Source organism: Rhipicephalus microplus, chromosome 3 (assembly GCF_043290135.1).
Source record: "Rhipicephalus microplus isolate Deutch F79 chromosome 3, USDA_Rmic, whole genome shotgun sequence".
In the NCBI taxonomy this organism is placed as follows: Eukaryota; Metazoa; Arthropoda; class Arachnida; order Ixodida; family Ixodidae; genus Rhipicephalus; species Rhipicephalus microplus.
In genome coordinates this window covers 244,293,361-244,315,544 of record NC_134702.1, presented here as the reverse complement: position 1 = coordinate 244,315,544, position 22,184 = coordinate 244,293,361, and the positions used below count along the sequence as shown (strand labels likewise).

General features: G+C 48.5%; 1 long non-coding RNA gene across 1 annotated transcript in view; it reads left to right on the top strand.

Moving 5' to 3' along the window:
* LOC142804196 (uncharacterized) overlaps positions 1–22,184 on the top strand; it is a 232,430-nt gene that overhangs the window by 208,619 nt on the left and 1,627 nt on the right. The window lies entirely within an intron of this gene.

Genomic DNA, 22,184 nt, shown 5'->3' with positions numbered 1-22,184 from the left:
GGAGACGTTGGGTCCTGGCGTTGGCGAGGAGCGGCGACAGGTGCAGTAGCGGCGTAGGTCATCGCCTCCGGTTGGGGCTGTGGCCGTTCAGGAACGCTCAGTGAGCGCTGTAGTTCCTCGCGGACTACGTCTTCGAGAGAGGCGACTTGGGGCTGAGACGAGGGCAACGTGCGGCGTAGTTCTTCACGAACAATAGCGCGTATGGTCTCGCGCAGGTCGTCGGGGCAGAGTCCTCGGACTTCTGCGAAGTCTGGCGACATGCGCCGATCGTATTGGCGGGTCCGCACTTCAAGAGTCTTCTCGATGGTGGTAGTTTCGGAGAGGAATTCTTGTACCGTCTTTGGCGGGTTTCTAATCAGTCCGGCGAAGAGCTCCTGCTTCACTCCTCGCATAAGCAGGCGAACCTTCTTGTCCTCAGACATGTCGGCGTCGGCGTGGCGGAAAAGTCGCGTCATCTCCTCCGTGAAGATCGTTACGTTTTCGTTCGGGAGCTGCACCCGAGTTTCAAGCAGTGATGCGGCTCTTTCCTTCCGCACGACGCTTGCAAAGGTGCGCAGGAAAGCAACGCGGAAGTCGTTCCAGGTTGACTCGCGGTTCTCGAACCAAGTCCCTGCGGCGTCTTTCAGGTAAAAATACACATGACGCAGCTTGTCGTCCGGGTCCCACTTATTGAGGGCTGCGACGCGGTCATAAATGTCAAGCCAGCTTTCCGGGTCTTCGTAGGTCGATCCGCGGAAGGTAGGCGGCTCTCTGGGCTGGTTGACGACCACGGTTGCCGAAGACCTTGCTTCCGTCATCGTGGATGCCGGCTTCGTAGCAGCCTTTGTTTTCTTGTCCTTGTCGGGAAGCGGCAGGTATTGGGACGGTAGTCCTTGTTGTCTTCGGCTCACTCGAACGACCGGGTCGGCGTCGTCCTCTTGGCGGCTTGGGCTTGGCTCACGGCTGGACGGGGGCGTACGGTACATGGACTGAGAAGCACCTCCACCAGATGTCACGCGGTTGTGACACACGCAGCACTTGAGAGGAAGCACACAGGAGTCAGGGCGATGTCGGGCGAGCTGTTTATTGGGCGGACTTGTGCCCAGCAAAACAAGGCCAAACACAACTCACAGCAACAGCGGCGTGAACGGTCGTCGGTCGACGGGAAAAGACTGACTAGTGGCGCACTGCGCCGGCTTTTTATACACGCGTCATATCGCGTTCTCGATTTATTTCTGGAGCTCCAGAAGTTACTAAAATGTGCGCGTCAAGCATGCAAAGTTTCAAGAATGATCCACACGGTTCCAGAGTGGCATGCAAGATAAACGCGGCCTGCGTTGCGCTTAACAGAAAGTGATAACAATGCTCCCCGCAAACAATCACAACGAGCGCGCATGTCACTGGAAAGTGATAGCGGCTTTCTTCGTAAACCAGAAGAACCGCACGTGTCAATATCGCAAAAACGTCGCCGCGGACATCCGAGCACTGAGGGACAAAGAAGAAGAGCGTGGTGGCACGAGGCGCGCTCGCAGTGTTCGTGCCAAGGCGTGCAATTTCAAGCTTGGACGAGCGAGACGTTCTGCCGGGCGAGACGCGGGCGTGTCCACGGAGGACCACGGAGCCGGGCGAGGTCCAGAGTGGCCGAGGAACCAGGTGCCAGCGGAGTTGCTGGCTGAATCGAGGATCGCCGAGCGGTGCCGAGCCGCACCGAGCGATGCGCCAGACTCGGACGTGGGCCGGGAGCTCATGAGCTGTGCACCCCAGGGTACCTGGCTGTGCCCTGGCCAAGGCGAGAAACGCCGGTGACTGAGCTGCCGCACCGCAGCTGTGGCGAGCAGCATTTCAGCACGGCACAGATGGTGCTGTGTTGGCCAGAACCCGCACGTGGAATCACTACGCCCGGGCGGTGTTCGAGAGCTCGGAAACAAGGTCCGAGGTCGCGCTGGTTCAGGCATCTCCTAGACGACACCACCGCTGCTCGAGAGTCGCGAGTCTACGGGACTCTTCTTCCTCACGTGCTGTGGTGGTCGTCCCGATGGCGTCCACGTCACTGACTTTTCATCGCCTTCCTTTTGTATATAAACGGTTGAACTCGTCTCCTTGTCTGTTTCCTGCGCCGCTGCATAGTAGTGGAAGTGCTCGAACCATCCTAAACATCACAATTTTTTGGCGTCCACGACGTAAGACAAAGCTCTAGCTCCAACTTTCAGAGCCGCACTTCTCTTTTGTGCAGTGGGCGGAAATGGATTGGGAGAAGTATATTCCGATTGGCAAGAAACTTGGCTTGTCGGGTAACGAACTGAAGGAGTGGATCTAAGAGCAGCAGAAAAAGGAGCGTGACAGACGAGCTGAAGATAAAGACGCATTGCGAATAGCGCATGAACAGGAGATTGCTCTTCTGGCGGCGGAACAAAGTCTACTGGAGGCTAATTGTCGTCTTGCTGAGCGCACGGCTGGGACGGTTGGAACCAGTGGAGAGAGTGCGGAAGCCAGCAGCGAAGCGTTCAGGAGCTCCCACAAGCTTATTCCTCCCTACAATGAGGGCCGCGACGAACTGGACGCGTACATTCAGCGCTTCGAGCGGGTAGCCACGAGTCGGGGATGGCCAGGCGACAGGTGGGCACTCTCATTAAGCTTATGCCTCTCAGGTGGAGCCTTGAGTATTGTAGGATGTATGGCTGCGGAGGATGCTACAGACTACGAAAAGCTGAAGCAAACCTTGTTGCAAAGATTTCGGTACACCGAAGAGGAATATCGGCTGAAGTTTCACGAAGTTAAGCCGGATAATTCCGAGACAGGGCGACAATTTGCTGGTCGGCTGCTCGGCTACTTCGATCATTGGCAGCAGATGGCGAAAACAGAAAAAACTGTATGACACCTTGAGAGATAGCATTGTGTTCGAACAGTTTTTGCTAAGATGCGATGAGAAACTCGCCATCTTCTTGAAAGAGCGAGGATGCCGAACGCTCAATCAGCGAGCCGATACGGCTGACCATTATTTGGAGGCGCAAGGCCTGACAAATATCGCGAAAGGGAAACAGGAAAGACCAAGTGAAAAAGCAGAAGTGGCGAGCAAGAGTCGCGATAAAGAGGCCGGAAAAGCAAAAGTGCAATGCTTTTTATGTGGCAAGCAAGGTCATCGCACCGCAGACTGTTGGATGCGGTCAAAAGGCCCGAAGCCCTTGCCTTGCTGGAAGTGCAGGAAACACGGCCATCAAGCGGACGAGTGCCCAAATATAAAGATCCGCAACAAGGAGGCATCAAGTGCTGTTGCCGGCTATGACCGTGCACCTTTTGCTCGAAACAAGGAGAACTTGGATTGTACCCCTTCATCCGCAGAGGAAAATGCACCATCGGAAAAGAGAGATATTTGTCTTGGTCTGCTAAGACAAGAGATGACAACGGTAACCGGCTATCTCGAGGGACAGCCTGTGATGGTGCTAAGGGACTCGGGATGCAATACCGTGGTGGTCAAGTGTTCGCTGGTACCGAAAATGAATTTCACCGGTATTACACGTACTGTACACCTTCTCGACGGTTCGTCGAGGCAGCTTCTCGAGGCAAAGGTATACATCGACTCTCCGTTCTTCCGAGGATGGACACTGGCACTCTGCATGGAAAGGCACTCTATGACGTCGTTCTCGCAACATCGACGAGGTAATCTTCCTTTCTGGTTCTACCACGTCCCATCACCTGTCGGATGTCGCAAGACTGCATAAGGAGTTGGCACCAGCAGGGGGGCCTTCTCCATATCCATGCGTGTCACCGGACCTACCGACTTTGAGTGCAGCGACAACAAGAAGGACCAGGGACATGGGGTTACCCGTGGCGGCATCTAACGAACTAGATGTGACTCCACAAGTTCTTGAAAAGTTGCAGAGAGAAGATCGCACCTTGGAGAACTGTTTTTCGGCAATCGGGAAGACGATAACGAAGCGATCAGCAAACATAGAGTATGTTTTGCTTAAGGAAATCCTTCATTGACACTACAGATCGCTAACGAGGAAGGAAGTTGACCAACTGGTTGTTCCGCAAAGCCTCCGCCAATTTGTCCTTAGAATGGCGCATAAGGGAGTTATGGCAGGTCACCAAGGTATTAAACGAACAACTGATAGGATTCTAGAAGAATTCTATTGGCCGGGCGTGCAGGCTCAGGTGACACAATTTGTTCGTTCTTGTGACATCTGCCAGCGCACTGTGCCAAAGCACTTAGTCGGACATGTCCCCCTCAGAAAAATACCGGTGATTGACGTGCCCTTCCAACATGTAGCGATTGACATAATCGGTCCTTTATTACCGACATAGGCCAAAGGAAACCGTTTCATTTTAACAATGGTCGACTGCGCAACGCGATATCCAGACGCTGTTGCATTACCAAGCATAGAAACGGTGACGATCGCAGAAGCGTTGGTGGAAATGTTCCCGCGCATTGGAATACCACGAGAAATCGTGAGCGACTGCGGAAGGTCATTCACATCACGCTTATTGCAGGAAGTGAGCAGACTGTTTTTCCGACAGTTGCCGACTACCCCATACCACCCTATGGCAAATGGTCTTGTAGAGCGCTTCAATGGCACATCAAAGCAAATGATACGGCGCATGTGCCAAGAAAGTCCAAAGAACTGGGACAGATACTTGGCACCATTATTATTTGCATACAGAGAGGTGCCTCAGTCGAGCATCGGCTTTTCGCCGTTCGACCTTCTGTATGGTCGATACATTAGAGGCCCAATGTCCATAGTGAAGGAATTATGGACGTGAAAAACCTTGGATCCCCAAACAAAGACTACGTACGACTACGTAATGGAGCTTTGCGATCGTTTGTATGAGACGTGTCAAATTGTGCACCAAGAGCTGCAGAAAGCGAAGCTGTCGCAAAAGAAATACTACGATCGCAAAGCGAAGCCTCGTAAGCTCTGCGTCGGAGACAAGGTATTACTACTACTACTTTCCGACACCAACAAACTGATTTTCACTTGGAAAGGCCCCTTCATTGTACTAGAGAAGCGGAGTGAGATGGACTATGTCGTTGATCTAGGAACCCGAACCAGTTTGTTCCACGTCAATCTCCTTAAAAAGTACGAGGAGAGACCACCTTTGACAGACACGGTGGAACGCGTGGCTGTCACGGTACTCAACCGTAGAGCGAGAAGGGCTTGCGCTCGTGTGGGCTGTCCAATAATTCCACATTTATCTCTTCGGCAAGCAGTTTGTACTGCAGAGCGATCACCAGCCGCTGGCCTACATCAACTCGGCCAAGCACACAAACAGCCGAATTCTGCATTAGAGTCTGACACTTATGAAATACGACTTCATTGTGGAATATATCAAAGGAAGTGACAACGTTGGAGCTGACTACATGAGGCGAGTGTAGACTTGAAGCTTTACGCACATGTAAGCTTTTATTTCTTTTTGAACACTTTGTGAACTCCATGTAAACTCCATGAACTGTGTGTAAACCAACCTGTGAATGCCTGTGAAAAAAAAACTGTTAACATGTGCACACTTTCCGCCTTTCAGGCTGTGAGCATTCTCTATCCTCGTGCTTAGAAAAGTTGTTGAAGAAGAACAACTTTCTAAAGGGGGGGGGGGGGGGGAAATAGCACGTGTAAATATCGCAAAAACGTCGACGCGGGCCACCGAGCACTGAGGGACAAAAAAGAAGAGCGCGGTGGCACGGGTGGCACGAGGCGCGCTCGCAGTGTTCGGGCCAAGGCGTGCAATTCCGAGCTCGGACGAGCGAGACGTTCTGCCGGGCGAGGCGCGGGCGTGTGCACGGAGGACCACGGAGCCAGGCGAGGTCCAGGGTGGCTGAGGATCCAGGTGCCAGGAGAGTTGCTGGCTGAATCGAAGATCGCCGAGCGGTGCCGAGCCGTACCGAGCGACGCGCCAGACTCGGACGTGGGCCGCGAGCTCACGAGGTGTGCACCCGAGGGTGTCTGGCTGTGCCCTGGCCAAAGGGAGGAACGCCGGTGACTGAGCTGCCGCACCGCAGCTGTGACAAGCAGCATTCCAGCACGGCACAGACGGTGGTGTGCTGGCCAGAACCCGCACGTGGAACCACTGCGCCCGGGCGGTGTTCAAGAGCTCGGAAACAAGGTCCGAGGTCGCGCTGGTACAGGCATCTCCTAGACGACCCCACCGCTGCTCGAGATTCGTGACTCTACGGGACTCTTCTTCCTCAAGTGCCGTGGCGGTCGTCCCGACGGCGTCCACATCACTGACTTTTCATCGCCTTCCTTTTGTATATAAACGTTTGAACTCGTCTCCCTGTCCGTTTCCTGCGCTGCTGCAAAGTAGTGGAAGTGCTCGAACCGTCCTAAACATCACAGACACTATGTTCATGATAAATGTGTTAACACACCGAGAAAATACCCAGTCGAGCCATGCTCCTTCTGCACGGGTTCATGCATCACCGTCCTGTGCAAGCACACTCGACAGTCGAAGCAACACCGAAGGCTCAGCCGCATTGAATGTCATACGCTGCCATGCGCAAGAGCCTCTCGTAGTGAACAGTGTAGAAAAAGCTTCTGAAGAACTTTCTATCAACTCTGAAGCATCATCTTCATTGCCTGAACTGCATGACAACAGCTCACAGACTACCAGCTGCCGACTGGAGACCCCATCAGGTTGTCATGAAAACCAGCGCGATGTTCAAGAAGGGCTTCCGCCGCAATACGATCCACAGCAATGTCAGCAACGCCAGCAAAAGCAAGTCCGTGAATTGCAGACACTCCAACAGACACACCAACAAGGACGACAACCCAAAGCAAGCTTCTTAAAACAAATTCAAGAAGCGAGGCAACTTCGCATAAAGGATCGGCCCCAGAAACGCATTTGGCACAAAATATCAAGACTGCGCCTAAGATTACAACTCCGAAACCTCAGGAAACACCGAACAAGACAAGAAGTCACCAGTTCTACCACGCAAAGATTCAGACACCATCCCATTAGTTTACGACAATGAAGCCAATGCCACAGAAAACTACGAAAGAGACTGAACGTTATAATTTGTACAACGCACGAACATAGACATAATTTCTTGAACTCCAGTTCTTGTACACGCAGGCTGCAAGCACTAATTCTGTCTCAGCCGCGACACAAAATACAGGGCGTACGCCAGAAGATTCGGCGGCTACGACATTCGACCTTCAAGTGCTGCAAGGACTTCCAACCTTGTTCGTTCATTGCAGCTGCTCAAGTTATGTCATGGTCGTTACAGTTTTGCAAGACGCGGTTACCTTCTCCAGAATGCCACAGCCAACCTCGCCCACCAGAACTCCCCCATTGACCGGACTGCCGCACTCTTTTCTGAAGTTTTGCGAGTTTACAGAACACCACTGGGACATGAAACCAATTGTGCATTTTGACATTTGTGACTTCTCAACCTTGCCTTGTTTACGTTTTCTTCTTCGTAATTCATGCCTTCTTTTAGGGGGAGGGGAATTGTGTGACGTATCAAGCTATGATTAGTAGAGGTCGAGAAGGAAGAAGTGGATGGAATAAACATGGCATATGAGCCAGGCCACGTCTGCCGCATCATAGCGTCATTTATATATATATATATATATATATATATATATATATATATATATATATATATATATATATGGGAGCGGCGGCCACGAGTGCGCCGACCATAAAAGAGAGGAAGAGGACAACGACGATCGGGGGGCACGTGGCAGCGGCTTGCAGGGGGCAGTTGCGGCCCGGGTTTCGGTCAATGAAGGAGGTTTCTGGACTGACTCTGCGTCTTCCTTGTGGGGTTCTGGGCCGAGTAATCTCGAAACCCCCTACATTTGGCGTTCAATGGGAAGAACCCTGCCCGTGAGCCACGGACATCGAGGTACTTGGCAGTCCGCGACCGTGGCCCTGACGACGACGCTGACCATGCCCACTTTCTTCGGTCAAGACGCCTGGGAGTCAGTCCTCGACTTCATTGACGATCTTTTCGTGTACTCGGCCATTAACGGCTTCTCAGAGTCCAAGGTGCTGCGGCGGGTCCTCCCTGTTGCTCTGCGTGGTACCGCAGAACGATGGCGGCGGCTTCAACCACCCTTTTAGTCCTGGAACCAGTTCATCGCAGCATTTCGTGACGAGTTTGTTTCTTGCGAATACCGTATCAAGTTTGAGCTCGTCATCTGAACGCAACACCCATAGGAGGGTCTGCGAGATTATGTTTGGGCCGTGCAGAAGCTCTTCCATTGGGCGGACCCCACTGCACCTGAGGTGGTTACAGTCTCGCACGTAATGCAGCGATGCGACCCCTGTTTCCAGCTGTACCTGTTGGGTCGCTCCTCTCCTTCCTTCGAGGAACTTGCTCGCTTTGCTCGACAAATTGTCGAATCGTCTACTCCGGCTGTACCCATCGTCATGGAGGACGGAGTGAGTTCCACGGAGGAGATGCCTGTTGGTGTCAACTAGGTTCACGGAATGTAGCTGACGTTGGAGCTGACGCTGACACGAGGTGTATTGTTGACGTATCGCGAGACAGCCCTGCGGAGCGAGCGAGGGCAGTAATCATGAATGCAGTCACAAAGTCCCAAGATTAGGAAGCAAAATACGTGAAGAAAAGGAAGAAAACGATGAGTAAGAGGAATAAAGTGAGAATAATGGACAACAAGGACACCACAATAGCACCAGAGGAACCAGAGTCTGCTACCAAGGTGGCCCAAGCTCGTGACCTTGAGAGGGGCAAGGATGCAGTTGAACAGCATGCAAGTGCTTCCAAAGCTACAAGATATCAAGGCCAGCGTAGAAGAAGAGCAGCAGAAGCTACGCAGAAGCCTCGAGATCGAGCACAACTTGGTGGCTAACTCGCAGAAGGCACAGATTGGGCTGGCTCTGGAGGCCTTGAAGAAGGCACACAAAAGCTCATATTGAGAAGACAAAGGAAGAGCTCGTGAGTGTCATGGAACAACTGGCCAAGGAAAGAGCGCAGCTGGGACAACACATGGCGGAGGAGAAGACGTCTGCCATCCAGGAAATGAAACGCAAACCAGAGGATCACTGCACAGAGATTGTGGACACCGCATAAGTAGAGTGTGCCATAAGAGTCAAGCGGCTGCATGATGAATTGGTGAAGGCGGAGCAGAAGCTGTGCTCCTTGCGTCAACGGCACAAGAAGGAGGACCCACCAATGGAGGAGGAAGTGGTTGCTGCGACATCCAGTCTGTCTTAGGCAGAAAAGCCAGTGATGGCTGTGTCTCTCGATAGTTTAGATGGGAAGCTTCCTAAAAGAAAAGCTGAGAGAAGAACTGCTCAGGAAATAGTTGAGTCAGAATATCACGCCAGCACTTCTGTTGCAAAAAATAGAGAGTCCTCGGCCACCACCTCCTAGACCAACTCAAGGCCTCCGCATGCTGTCGTGACGTCACGCAAACGGGATGGGCCTCGAAATCGTGCTTCACCTCATGCGATGCTCTTCGGCAGGTTTTGGTACGCCTATTTTTTTTCCGGCCGCATTTTTTGAAGGCGAACTGATAAAGGCCCATGTGCCTAGATTTAGGTCTGTGTCAAGGAATCTAAGAGGGTGCAAAATTTCAGATCCTTCTGCTGCAACATTTTTTATTATTACACTGTTGTTTCTTTGTCGTAAAGCCCCAACTGTGATAACTGCCATTTTGGTCACGTAAGTGTAATACTTTTTTATTAAACAGAAATAATATGTGGGCAGAAACACTGCAAAAGTAATTCTTTTGTGGCTGTGCCGATGTATATATGCTTGTTGCCGCGACGAATCTGTAGGCGTTGCGAACAAAAGTAAATTTTACCGCGTTCGCTGCTCGTAGATCTCTTTTTTTCTTGATTTCCCACAAAATGCTAATCTTGTCAACATAGCACCGATACATTACATTTTAAGGCAAAGTAAAGCATGTAGTTTATTGACAATAGACAAGGAAAATATCTGGGAATAAATAGATACATGTTTTCAAGAAATTACCGAATTATTATAAAAGATGACGTAGGCAGAGAAAAAATTAATAAAACATCTCAGTAGGATGAAGCAATGTCAAATTTTATCATCATGACAGGACGGAATTTACAACACTCCAATAGCTTTGCTTATTTTTATTTATAATACTGGCAGTGCTTGTGGGCAGCTACAAGAATGGGAAAGGTCATGCGCAATGTAGTTTCATAGCTCAAAATCTTGGGGTGATTTACAGTCAACAAACACACATAAATCGAGCTGATACAATAATTATACAAGCCAGAAAGAAAAACCTGAATACATCCAAGTGTCAAACAGTTCAAACAAAAGAAAAACATAATCACATTGTGTAGCTCTGTGCAATGCCACTCATCACTTCTACAGCGTTTGCAGCTTTCTACTTCGTTTTGTAACAGCCGGGTTGTTGTTAGATGTGCCGAGCTTTCGCTTTCCTTTCGGAACAGACAGTTCGTTGTTGGCTGCTTTGTCCAAATTGTTGAGCAGTGTATTGGCTGCGGCACCTAAACATGCTGCATTACTTCCTGTGGGGAACGACTTGAGTCACAGTAGTCAGGGGCGTCAAAATTATTGAGTGCATGAGACACAAGTGCAACCAGTTCCTCCTTTTGATTGGCCAGAGCCAGGAATGGCAAAGCATACTGATCAGCTCTCAGCTTATCAAGAATAATTTTTGTGAAGAGCACTGCATTGACTACCACTGCTTGTGAGAGTTTGAGTCTGCCTCTTGACATTCCTGCAATGAGTACATTTTCATTGCGATTCAAATCTGTGTTTTTTACACAAGGTTTTCCTTACAAGATGCACACATCAACTTCTTTAGATCAGCATGCACGCAATATCCTGCAACATAAGTCACAGCAGGCATTTTTGTAGCTTTCTTCGCGATGTTTTTATTAGTAATATTAACATGAAGCTGTTCATGAAATGAATCAGGCATTGCCTTTCAAAAAACTGCACTAACACATCCAAGTCAGGAAGATCGAAAACTTTCTGAAGCCTCAGCTTGCTCTCAGACTCGTATATCTGTCGAACTGAGACATGATACTGAGAACCTCTCAGCTGGTGGTACTTTCCAAATCGTTCTTACAGAGAATCAGTTTGGCATTTGACAAGCAGCACATATTTCAATCCCAGCTCTCGTGAACAATACAATGAAACTTCATGCAGAGCATGGCTTGTGTGGCCAAGAACCATGTGCGTTTGTGGTGTGAAATGCTCGTTATCGGGCTTGAGACTAGTCCAGGGGTCAAGCCACTCTGGCATCTTTTTCAGAAATTCCGTCTAAGGGCAGGGTGCTGAGCTTATCGGGCACTGCATGTCATCTCCCAGGCGCTGACCTTTCCTTGGTGTTTTCACATTGACAATTTTCTCCCAAGTTAGAATCGTGGCTATGAAGTCTGCAGTTCCCTTTGCATGTTGTAAAGTCCAAAAGTTGAGCGCTGCTACAGTGGATTCATAAATAATTTAGAGTGCCAGCTTGATATTTTGTCGTTCCATATTAGATGGATCTAGTGCCTTCAAAGACAAAGTGGGTGCTATCTTCAATAGCTCGTTTTTCTCTGCATCATGTAACTCACCCAATGCTTTAAATGAAGCTGTGACTATACCCGGCTTCGGGTCACTACTGTTCAGGTCAGGATATTATATGCACTTCCAATGTTCCGCTAATTCAGCCAATTATTTCGTACGAACTTCAAGACATGAACAGTGTCTAAAATAAAAAATAGTGGCTGGGACAGATCAGCTGGATGCTGGTATACAATGCTTTACTTAGGAGGGTTCGCAAAAAACTTCATTGCTTTCCGATTTATGGAGTTCTTGTCCTGAATCCTATTAACTCTAGGTCAGTGATTAGTTTCTTTAAGAGTTCGTGCAAAGTGTTTCCATCGATCTGGGCCACTGGCGTAATATGAACATATTTGTGGTTTGAGAGAAGGCTCTGTACCATGAAAACGTGAGCTGTTTTGGCTCAACAAGAATTGTCGGTAGCAGCACTTGCGATTAAACCACCTTTGTAGTCAAAGTATACCTTTATATGGATCCCATTCATCATCAGAGTCACAGATCGTTCGTGCTCTTTCATCACATTTAAGACTGACTTGGCATAATTAAGGAAAGAAGAGTCGTGCTGCTCCAAGGCAAGGCTCACTTGATAGGATGAACAGAGGTGCCTTATAGTAGCAGGATGGGGTAATTTCACTTTCAGACAGCTTCTGATGAAGTTATAATTATGCAGTGATATGGTAAACAGCAGTCCTGTAAAAACAAGCATTTCTGGATAGTAGCATGGAGAGTTTTTCAATATAAGCTCAACTTGGCTGCTTACAAATTTGAGTACTTCCAAGTGCCATCCAGAAGATTCCTGCCACTGGTACTCATTGCACACATTCCGCAGCAGCACCAACAGAATTTTCAGAAAACAGTGAGCTTTTTGGCTGTCATCGACAGAGTGGCTCACCTGTATACGTTCAACTGACTTCAACACTTCATTTAGTTGCCTGAGGTCTTGCAAACTTGAAGGCACATTGACACTGGGAAGGTTCTCGATGCGGGCTTCTCCAATAAACACGTCAATGCACAGGTCGACTGACACAGTGACTGAATTATGCACAGTGGGTGCACGGTCAAGTGCTAGGTCCAAAAAGAGAATCTTTGAGTCCTTCATAATTTGCATCCAAAATTCCAACATTGAAAAGTTTGAAAGAGCACGGAAAAGCTCTGCGAAACTACCGACTTTGTTTTTCCGGTTTTCTTGTGCAGCTACAAAAAGTTCAATAGCTGTTCGCAATGATGCCGCTTTTAATCGGGCTTTCTTTTCTTCGGGTGCCTCTCGAGCGGCCAGTGTGGGATGTGACATATACTTGAGGCAGTTGATGAATACGCTGGGGACTGTGGTTTCTTTTGGGCGAACGCGGTCCAGAGCCACTTCAATCACCTTGCCGGTCTGTGCATCCATGTATGTTGCCGTTCTGACAAAATCCGTTGGAGCGAAATGTTTCTCGCAAAGCGTAAGAAAAAAAACATGATTATATAGCCGCATAATGCATGAAAAGGTCAAAGGAAGCTGTGAACATGAACACAAACCAAGCTGATCGCTACAAGTCAGTGAGCCAGTGTGCTGTAGATAACAGACAAATATCATGTTAAATAATAATTAGGTTGGAAGTGCAGGTAGCGTAACCAAAATTGACGCTTACCACTGTATGTTTAGAAGGCGTAAAATGTTTACGGGAAACAGCCTTTGTCCATACCGCTCTTCGCTGCGGGTCACTGGGGAACCTGTAGACACGTACACTTGAACACTTCGCATCGTAGTTAGACTTGCAATTTGGAGCAAGACAAGATCCAGGCATACTGAAATGTGGTAGCAATCTGTTCTTATCACCAAGAATAATAACTCCTCTTAATTAAGAACACAAAATGATCAAAACATTGCGTAAACACTGCAACCACATGCTGCATGACGGCTGCACCTTCCTTCATGCGGCTTCACGTTCAGTGTGGCCAACAGACCCATGCTGCAATGCGACAAATGTAGCGAAACTTTAATGTTATTGCCTTTTTTTTGCAAGAAATATTCACTGGTCTGAGATTTTTAAAAGAACGCATAGTTTGTAAACATTATTGCACACTCATACATACACTCAGTAGGATAAAATAGCGAAAAAAGCTTTGATTTTTTTACTTTGCAAATTTATGCGGACTAGCCAGAGCAGCGAAATCTAATAATACAGACACCGCTAGCCAAGATAACAACTTTTGGCAAAGGAGACATGGGAGAAACGAAATGGCACACCGCCTTCTCGCCTCTTGGCTTAGCGTGGTGAATCACCTTTCTCGGTCCGTCAGACTGGCTGCTACAGCTTCCATCCGCTAGTTGTGACGTCGGCACTTTGGGAAAGGAGGCGATTGGCCAGTCATATAAGTTCTCGGTGGTGGTGCCTCAGCAGACTGGTCGGACATTTTCGTGGAGGACGTCCTGTAAGAGAGGTCTGAACTGATGAAGCAGCTGAGGAGCCTCAGTGCCATTGTGGACAAACTGCAGGCAGAAAAAGAAGACTTGTAGGAGTCCTTGGAGAGAGCGACAGAAAGGGTTGATACATTCAAGAAGGAACCTGCGGCCAACGCGATCGGTCTCTAGGAAACGAAAGTATTCTGCAACCATTTTTAGCACTGTTGGTGCACTGTGGAATGCAGCGTCCAGGCATCCTGCATAAAGACAGCGTGAAGAATGCCGCTTTCCGTGTCTAGCGGGGAGAGTCGGCATGAGCGGTTAGCAAGAGAATGGCGTCGGTGCCTCCCAAGAGCTGGTTGTGGCAGTGGCAACTCTTTCTAAGAGTGTTTTCACTCTAAGCGGCAGCGCGCGCATCAAGGCACCCTACAATGTGTTGGTTTTTGCTGGCCCGCCTGCTCGCTTCCTGGAAGTGGCTTTAGAAAGGGATGAAAAGAGAAAGTTGTGTCGTCTCTCTCTTTTTCTCTCTCTGTAGGTCACCTCAACAAAGCCACATCAGAAATGAATGATGGGGGAGAGAAAGGAATGTGAAAGAGAGAGGGAGAGGGAGGTTTCAGTGGTGTTTGGTCTGACCGTGTGTGCTGCCTCCTAGCCGAGAGGAAAGAAAAAAAAAACAAAACAAACAAGCCACCAGGCAGGCCAGCAAGGCGAGCATCATTGCTTCGTAGGCACGGCAGCACGTGACAAGTTCCTACAATTAGTGTTATGCATGGGTACTGATATCCTCCCAAGCCCCCTCACCTGCCTACTCTCAACTTCGTTGAAGAACGCCTGATAGCTCCTGTCATTTATAAGCGTTGGGCATTTCACTCACGATAGCGGCCAGTATGGCAAACAGGGGCAAGTGGTTAACGTGCCAATCGACGTGGCCAACACTGCAGTGCCGGCCGCAAAACATGCCCAACAACGCTGCCTTCAACGTACACATCATGCGCCGGTTCGTTAACAAGTCCTCTTACAGAAATGGTCTCGCCAAGAAATGTCCTGTGCATCTCCGACCAAGCTACTCTAGCAACATTCACGTGGTAGATATGGTAGTAATTTTTTTTTCCTCATGAACTTTCAGATGGCGTCACATATAGCCAATGTAGGTTGGGTTTCCCAGACTGTCATCTGTCGTTCATGGATTTGCATTGAGCCGTTCCTTGTTTCATTGACCTGCTGTTGGCTTTTGTAAATTAATTATGAACTGGTATCTTTATGACACATAATTTGTCATGGTCTAAACATATTGATCTCACATGCTTTGTTAACAAAGCCCTAGAGTTTAGGCTGTTTACATCGTATGCTCTGTCTTGCACCCCAGGAAACCAAACTGCTTACCTGCAAAATTTGTCCCTCGAGTTCGGTAGTGTGGTTTGGAACCCCCATAAAAAAATTTGATATGAAGAAACTAGAATCCGTTCAAAAAAGAGCTGTCCGCTTTGTATGCAAGGTATATGACAGGGATTTTTCTCCGAATTTCCATCCCCAGCTACGTCTCACTACGCTTGTGAAGCATTGCCATGTTGAATGCTTGAAATTTCTGCACAATTTAATCAGTTCCTGACACTTTGGCACTCAAGAATCATATGTGACAATTTCCGGATCTTTGTCTATAAGGAGTGACCATATTTTTAACAGTCAACCAGTCAGTCAAGAACTTTATTAAAAGGTTCTGGTGAGTTTTAGCCACCAGGGTGTCCACGAGGGCACATCCTTGCATGCACTACTGTGGGTGACACGAAATTGCACGAAATTTCCTGATTAACGCCCTTATGCGGACCGACAGGTCGAGTGCTTGAATAAGAGAGCGAGAGGAGAGAACAGCGACATGTGTTTTAGTCTGTCCAATAAACGTACTGAATTACCCCGCCACGGTGGTCTAGTGGCTAAGGTACTGGACTGCTGACCCGCAGGTCGCGGGATCAAATGCCGGCTGTGGCGGCTGCATTTCCGATGGAGGCGGAAATGTTGTAGGCCCGTGTACTCAGATTTAGGTGCACGTTAAAGAACCCCAGGTGGTCAAAATTTCCGGAGCCCTCCACTACGGCGTCTCTCATAATCATATGGTGGTTTTGGGACGTTAAACCCCACAAATCAATCAAATGGACTGAATTGTTTTGATTGGCCGTGTGGAGAATTAGGAGGGGCAACCGAGGGGTTAAAACCTGGCTCCCGACTCCTCGCGGGCGTTCTGGTCGCAGCAAACAGTGCTCCGCATGCATGTTGCCTCTGTCAAGGCAACATGCGACAGTTCCAATGGTGAAGAGTCTTGTAAATTTGTGCATAAATTTCTGTACATAAAGTCGAGTTGTTGCAACGTATCAAAAGGTGCTGGTCTCCATCCTTTACAAGCAGCAGCAGCCACGACAGGACAAGACGGGCACCATGCAACCAACCTTCAACTCCCTTCTATAGCAACAGCCGCTACGCCGCTGAGAGAGCTCTGCTCTAGAGACAGAGGGAGTGGGTAGAAGATTGAGCTTTACTGGCGCAGTCTGACAAGATCAAGATGACGACAAGGAACGCTCTGCATACCAAGGAGTTCGTCGTGTTGCAGAGGACACGCAAAATGAAAGCCAAGACATCGGTTAGTGAGTTCAGCTGCAACTGCGTACAATACAGCTGTTGGTCAAGAAAAAACACCAGGTATAGTTGGAAGAAGCAAAGAAAAACTGCAAGGATATAATATGGAGTCGCTGCGTCAGCAGACAATCAAAGGGCACTCAACTGGGTAGCCTGGAGTATAGTCTAAAGTTCCTGGGAGGGAAAACATCAAATTGCTTGCTCATGCAAGCTTGTGCAACCATACAGAGGCTGCTAGAGCGTGTATCTCAACATGCCCAAGCAAACGGATCTTTAGCAAGTACGTATTGAAGGAGTACTGACACAGTTCTGAGGCTTAGCAAAATAGACATTTTTTTTCGTTCCTTGGTATATATCAGTGTTAACACTCTCCACACACTGGAGTTAGCCAACACATAAATTTTTCTCTTTGATTCTTTTTTAAGTGTTTGTCACCTAGCACCCCCCATCCTGCAATAGACATTATCTCAACAAGTCAACACAGTTCCACCTAGTTTACCAACTCAGCATCTTCAATGCAGCCTTAATCACAAATATCACAGACTGGGTCGCTGGAGACCGCACGAATCATTGTTTACATCTACCACTAGCAAATGGCAGATCTGCCGCTAGTACATCACGAATCGCTGTCTAAAAGTGACATCACTGAGCGGCCGTCCCTTCGATATTCAAACCAGAAATGTCTGATTTAAGGTAGCAGTTCTAAAGATATGTGCAATGTATCCCAGGCACAATACTACTCTTTTAACTGTTCTCAAAACCTGTGTACTTATTTATGCAACAATCCCAAAGTTTCAAAATTTGTGTCAGTACTTCTTTAAAGGGGTCGTGAAACGTCCTCCAAAAGTTTTCAACTACATGTGTATTCAGAATCCTGGCCATTCATTTAATACTAAACCTCGACTTGTTTGATGTCTGGGTTCGCTGAATTACTAAAAAAGGGCAATTTCAGTTTCCCCGCTCACGTTCCTGTCAATTGCACAGTTGACGTCATTTAAGACAGCCAATGAAAAGTCTCTTTCGTCGACAAAACATGGCGACGCAGCGATGTTTTTGAGTTTTAGTTGACCGTGGTTTCTTGGTTTGTAGCATCACACTGTTTAGATTGTGGTGCCGGCAACACCATAACATCGTGGACACTCAGTGTGCGATGGCTTATCTCTCTGAACTACAGCGTCGTCTGCTCGAGCGGAGTTGGCTCTTGGGCTTTGAGCCGTACGCCGACGCACCCATGCGGGTGCGAGACCGGCCATCGTCAGCGCAAGATAGCGGCAGTGGCGACGATAGTGGAAAAGACTGCGCCGTGGAGGCACCCGTATCGAGACCACGTGGAAAAACCTCCGCTAGCAGAAGCCCCGACCACGACCCTCCTGAACACGATCGGCTCGAAAATACGCGCTGGTACGTTCAAGTCTTGAAGTCTATGTTGAGCAGCAGGCCACTGTGTGCAATCGCTAATCTAACTATTCTAATAGGTGTACCTGCAGACAGTGCGTGCCGATGCCCACCACTCTTGAGAGCATCTGCTGCCGCAAAATCCAGGCAGCGATTCGAAGGCAGCCGTCTGGGTGCATTACAGAGCACCCGGATTTTCACACGTTGTGCCTTGACGAGGTAGTGCTCGGCTTAGTCCTTCAAATGTTTGAAGGCCATGGGCTGCTAGTCGAGGAAACAGGGTAAGCAGCTCGCACAAAGGTAGCACAGCATGAAGAAATGACCGCCTGATATCGCTCTTTTTCAAATGATGCTGTGCGAGAGTGTGTTCGTGAAAGTTTTAACTTCTTTGTGATCGCACACATCGTGGCTTAGAGAAATGAGTCAATGAGTTAGCGTCATGCCTCACGAAGTGCCGACTGCGAAACACGTCAGTGCGAGCAAGATAATAAGTCTCGATCGTTACGCCTCCCACCCCCCCCTTCCCACACACACTTTATTTATTTTTTATGTCATAAGACGCGGCCGAGCAGTTCGTTTGACCACCCAAGTTTACTGCTCGGTCTAATTCACGACTAAACGCCAAAAGGAAATGTGTCTCGTGGCATGTGTGAATTTCCGATCGCTGTACAGAAGGGCACTCACTCACTTGAGATATCTCAACGGCCTGATAATAATGAAAATAAGTAGGCCGCAGTCCGGACACATTACCTTGATTTATTTTCCGTCCATCGCCAATGGAGCAGCACTTGCCCCGCTGCGGTGGTCTAGTGGCTAAGGTACTCGGCTGCTGACCCGTAGGTCGCGGGTTCGATTCCCAGCTGCTGCGGCTGCATTTCCGATGGAGGCGGAAATGTTGTAGGCCCGTGTACTCAGATTTGGGTGCACGTTAATGAACCCCAGGTGGTCAAAATTTCTGGAGCCCTCCACTACGGCGTCTCTCATAATCAAATTGTGGTTTTGGGACGTTAAACCCCACAAATCAATCAATCAAATCAATCATCAATGGAACAGCACTTGGGAAGATGATGCAATAGTAAATGTCAAAACAATGGGCACAAGCTGTCTTATTTCACAGGAGGCTTTACATAAAGCTGAATACAGTAAACGAGCATACTTTTCAAGTCCATAAAAATCACCATCCTAACACTCATTGTGTTCTTTGCCAAATATCTGTTATGAACCCGCATTAGGTGATAGTGTATAAGTGTTGTAGGCATAATTTGTTATTATGCTTACAACGTAATCTATAATTCGTTTCCATAAAGACACCTACTTTCTGATCTCATTGCAGCCACCCATCATTTGTAGGGTAGCGACTTTTCCTCTTAAATGCATCATTTTGAGTGTGTAACGTGTAATCGAGGCTGCATGTGAAGCAATATGTCGGCAGGAAAAAAAAATGTAGGCTATAGAGTGAGTTAGAAAGCAAATTTAGAGCATAGTTACACTCATATCACTCTGGGATAGCAACTCATCGAATAAGCTTTGAAATTTTAGGAGCAGTTTATTTTCTTATCAAACTATAGTAAATAAATGTTATGAATGCTTAGCACAGGGGAAGCTAGAAGTGCTGTTCTATTGAGATGATCATGAGAATATATAGGCCTCTAAATGACAGGCCTAGGACAACAACACTCAAAGAATCGCCAAGTCACGTTGCCGGACAACTTGGTTTAGATTCATAATTCGTATCATGTATCCACCACGACAGGGATAAATGAGAGGGCGACACACACATGACGCTAACTTGCAATTAGTGGTTTTATTGCAATCACACTTGCGATTTATGCAATAATAGTACATCCAAAATGGTATTATTTTCCAATAAAATTGTTGAGGGTCCTACAGGCGAAAGCTGCACTATACAGCTTGAATTTGCTTGAAGACACTCACGTGGTGGCAGTACCACTAAAAGCAGCATACATACATATGTTCACTGTATATCTAAATACACTATTTCAGTGCAACTGAGAAAATAGAACATCCCGAATAACACACACAAACACACTGTATCTTGAACAAAATATTGATCAAATGCATTTGCACATCAGAAATAGTGGTAGTGATAACACTAAAAAAAGCACTAAAATAAACATGGTTGATATACAATGGTATTATACGTGCATTGTTCTTTTAAACATTCGAGCGTCAATAGAAGAAGAACAATCTAAAAATGCAAGAACTGTTTCGTTTTATTTATGCCTTTTATTTATTTATTATTTATTTATTTATTATTTTATTTATTTATTTATGATTTGTAAAACTGCACTCCGTTTTTTTGCACGTCTAATTAGTTGCAGTTGTAGTGGAGCATACGTACCAACGCGTATGCGCCTTCGGAAGACAACGAAAAGCCCGTGCTCTGCTTGCGCGAGAGTTTGTGCCGCCTCTGCCAGACTTGCCGTACGCCCACTTTCCGTTGCGACCTCGCTGCGACTTCTCGGCTCGAATAAACGTCATCACATTTGGTGGAGGTGCTGAGATCCCCAAGAAGACCTGGAGCTCCGCTCTCGCAAGTTGCCTGAAAGACTACCTCTGACTAGTCTGCTTTCCAACAGCAAAGGTATATCTGCATGGTCACCTGCATGTGACGACGCATTTCACCAGCTGCGCCGCCTGCTGACCTCGCCACCTATTCTTCGCCACTACGACCCCACTGCTGCCACAGAAGTTCACACTGATGCAAGCGGCGTTGGTCTTGGCGCAGTTTTGGCACAACGGAAAGGCACCCAAACCGAATACGTAGTCGCTTATGCAAGTCGCGCTCTTAAGAAGGCTGAATTGAATTACTCCGTGACAGAGAAGGAGTGTTTGGCCATAATCTGGGCGCTTACGAAGTTTCGCCCGTACCTTTACGGCCGTCCTTTCGACGTGGTCACAGACCACCACGCTCTATGTTGGCTGTCCTCCTTGAAAGACCCGTCCGGACGTCTGGGCCGTTGGGCACTTCGATTGCAAGAATACGACATCCGTGTCGTATATCGTTCCGGTCGCAAGCATGCGGACGCCGATGCACTTTCCCGATCGCCATTAACACCAGATGTGGCTTCTCTGTCACCCCCTTTTACCACCTTGTCACCACTCGACAGCACTGACATGCTTTCGGAGCAGCGTAAAGACCCATACCTTGCCTTGTTAGTCGACTACCTTACCGATCCGTCTTCTGTCCCTTCCACGAGAGCGCTGCGCCGGCAAGCAGCCCACTTTGCCTTACGTGACAACATTCAGTAACGCTGCAACTACACGCCTGGTGGTCGGAAGTGGCTCCTTGCTGTCCCAACTCATATGCGCTCTGACATCTGCATGAATTTCCATGCAGATCCCCAAAGTGCTCACGCAGGTGTCCTGAAAACCTACGAAAGGCTGCGCCATTGCTATTACTGGTGAGGAATGTATCGTTTTGTGCAGAAATACGTTCAGTCTTGCACCACTTGCCAACAGAACAAAAACATCTCCGCGGCACCTTACTGGCATGTTACAGCCGCTCCCGTGCCCGGCTCGCCCATTCGACCGCGTGGGTATAGACCTCTATGGCCCCCTCCCATATAGTAGCTCTGGAAACCGGTGGATTATTGTCGGAGTCGATCATCTGACACGCTACGCTGAGACTGCAGCTCTACCGGCAGCGACCGCCCACGAAGTTGCACTCTTCATTCTCCGCAGCTTCATTCTACGCCATGGTGCTCCGCGGGAATTACTCAGTGATAGGGGTCGAGTGTTCCTGTCGGAGGTCATCCAAGCTATCCTCGCTGAATGCAACATTATCCACCTTAAATCTACCGCATACCATCCACAGACAAATGGTCTTACTGAGCGGTTCAACCGCACACTTGGCGACATGCTGAGGATGTACACCTCCTCCGACCACACTAACTGGGACGCTGTATTACCCTTTGTTACCTTCGCTTATAACACCGCGACGCAAGCGACTACCGGTTTTTCCCCGTTCTTTCTATTGTACGGCCGCGAACCTTCCCACCCACTCGACACTATACTACCGTACCGCCCTGATGCATCTGAGTGCTCCCCGCTTTCGGAAGTCGCCAGATACGCTGAAGACTGCCGTCAGTTGGCTCGGTCTCTGACAAGTGAGGCTCAAGGTCTACAAAAGACTCGACACGACGACGCTCACCGCATAGCTCCTACATTTCGTGCTGGCTCCCTTGTGTGGCTTTGGGTGCCCCCGCACGTTCCTGGCCTGTCTTCTAAACTTCTGGCCCGGTACCATGGTCC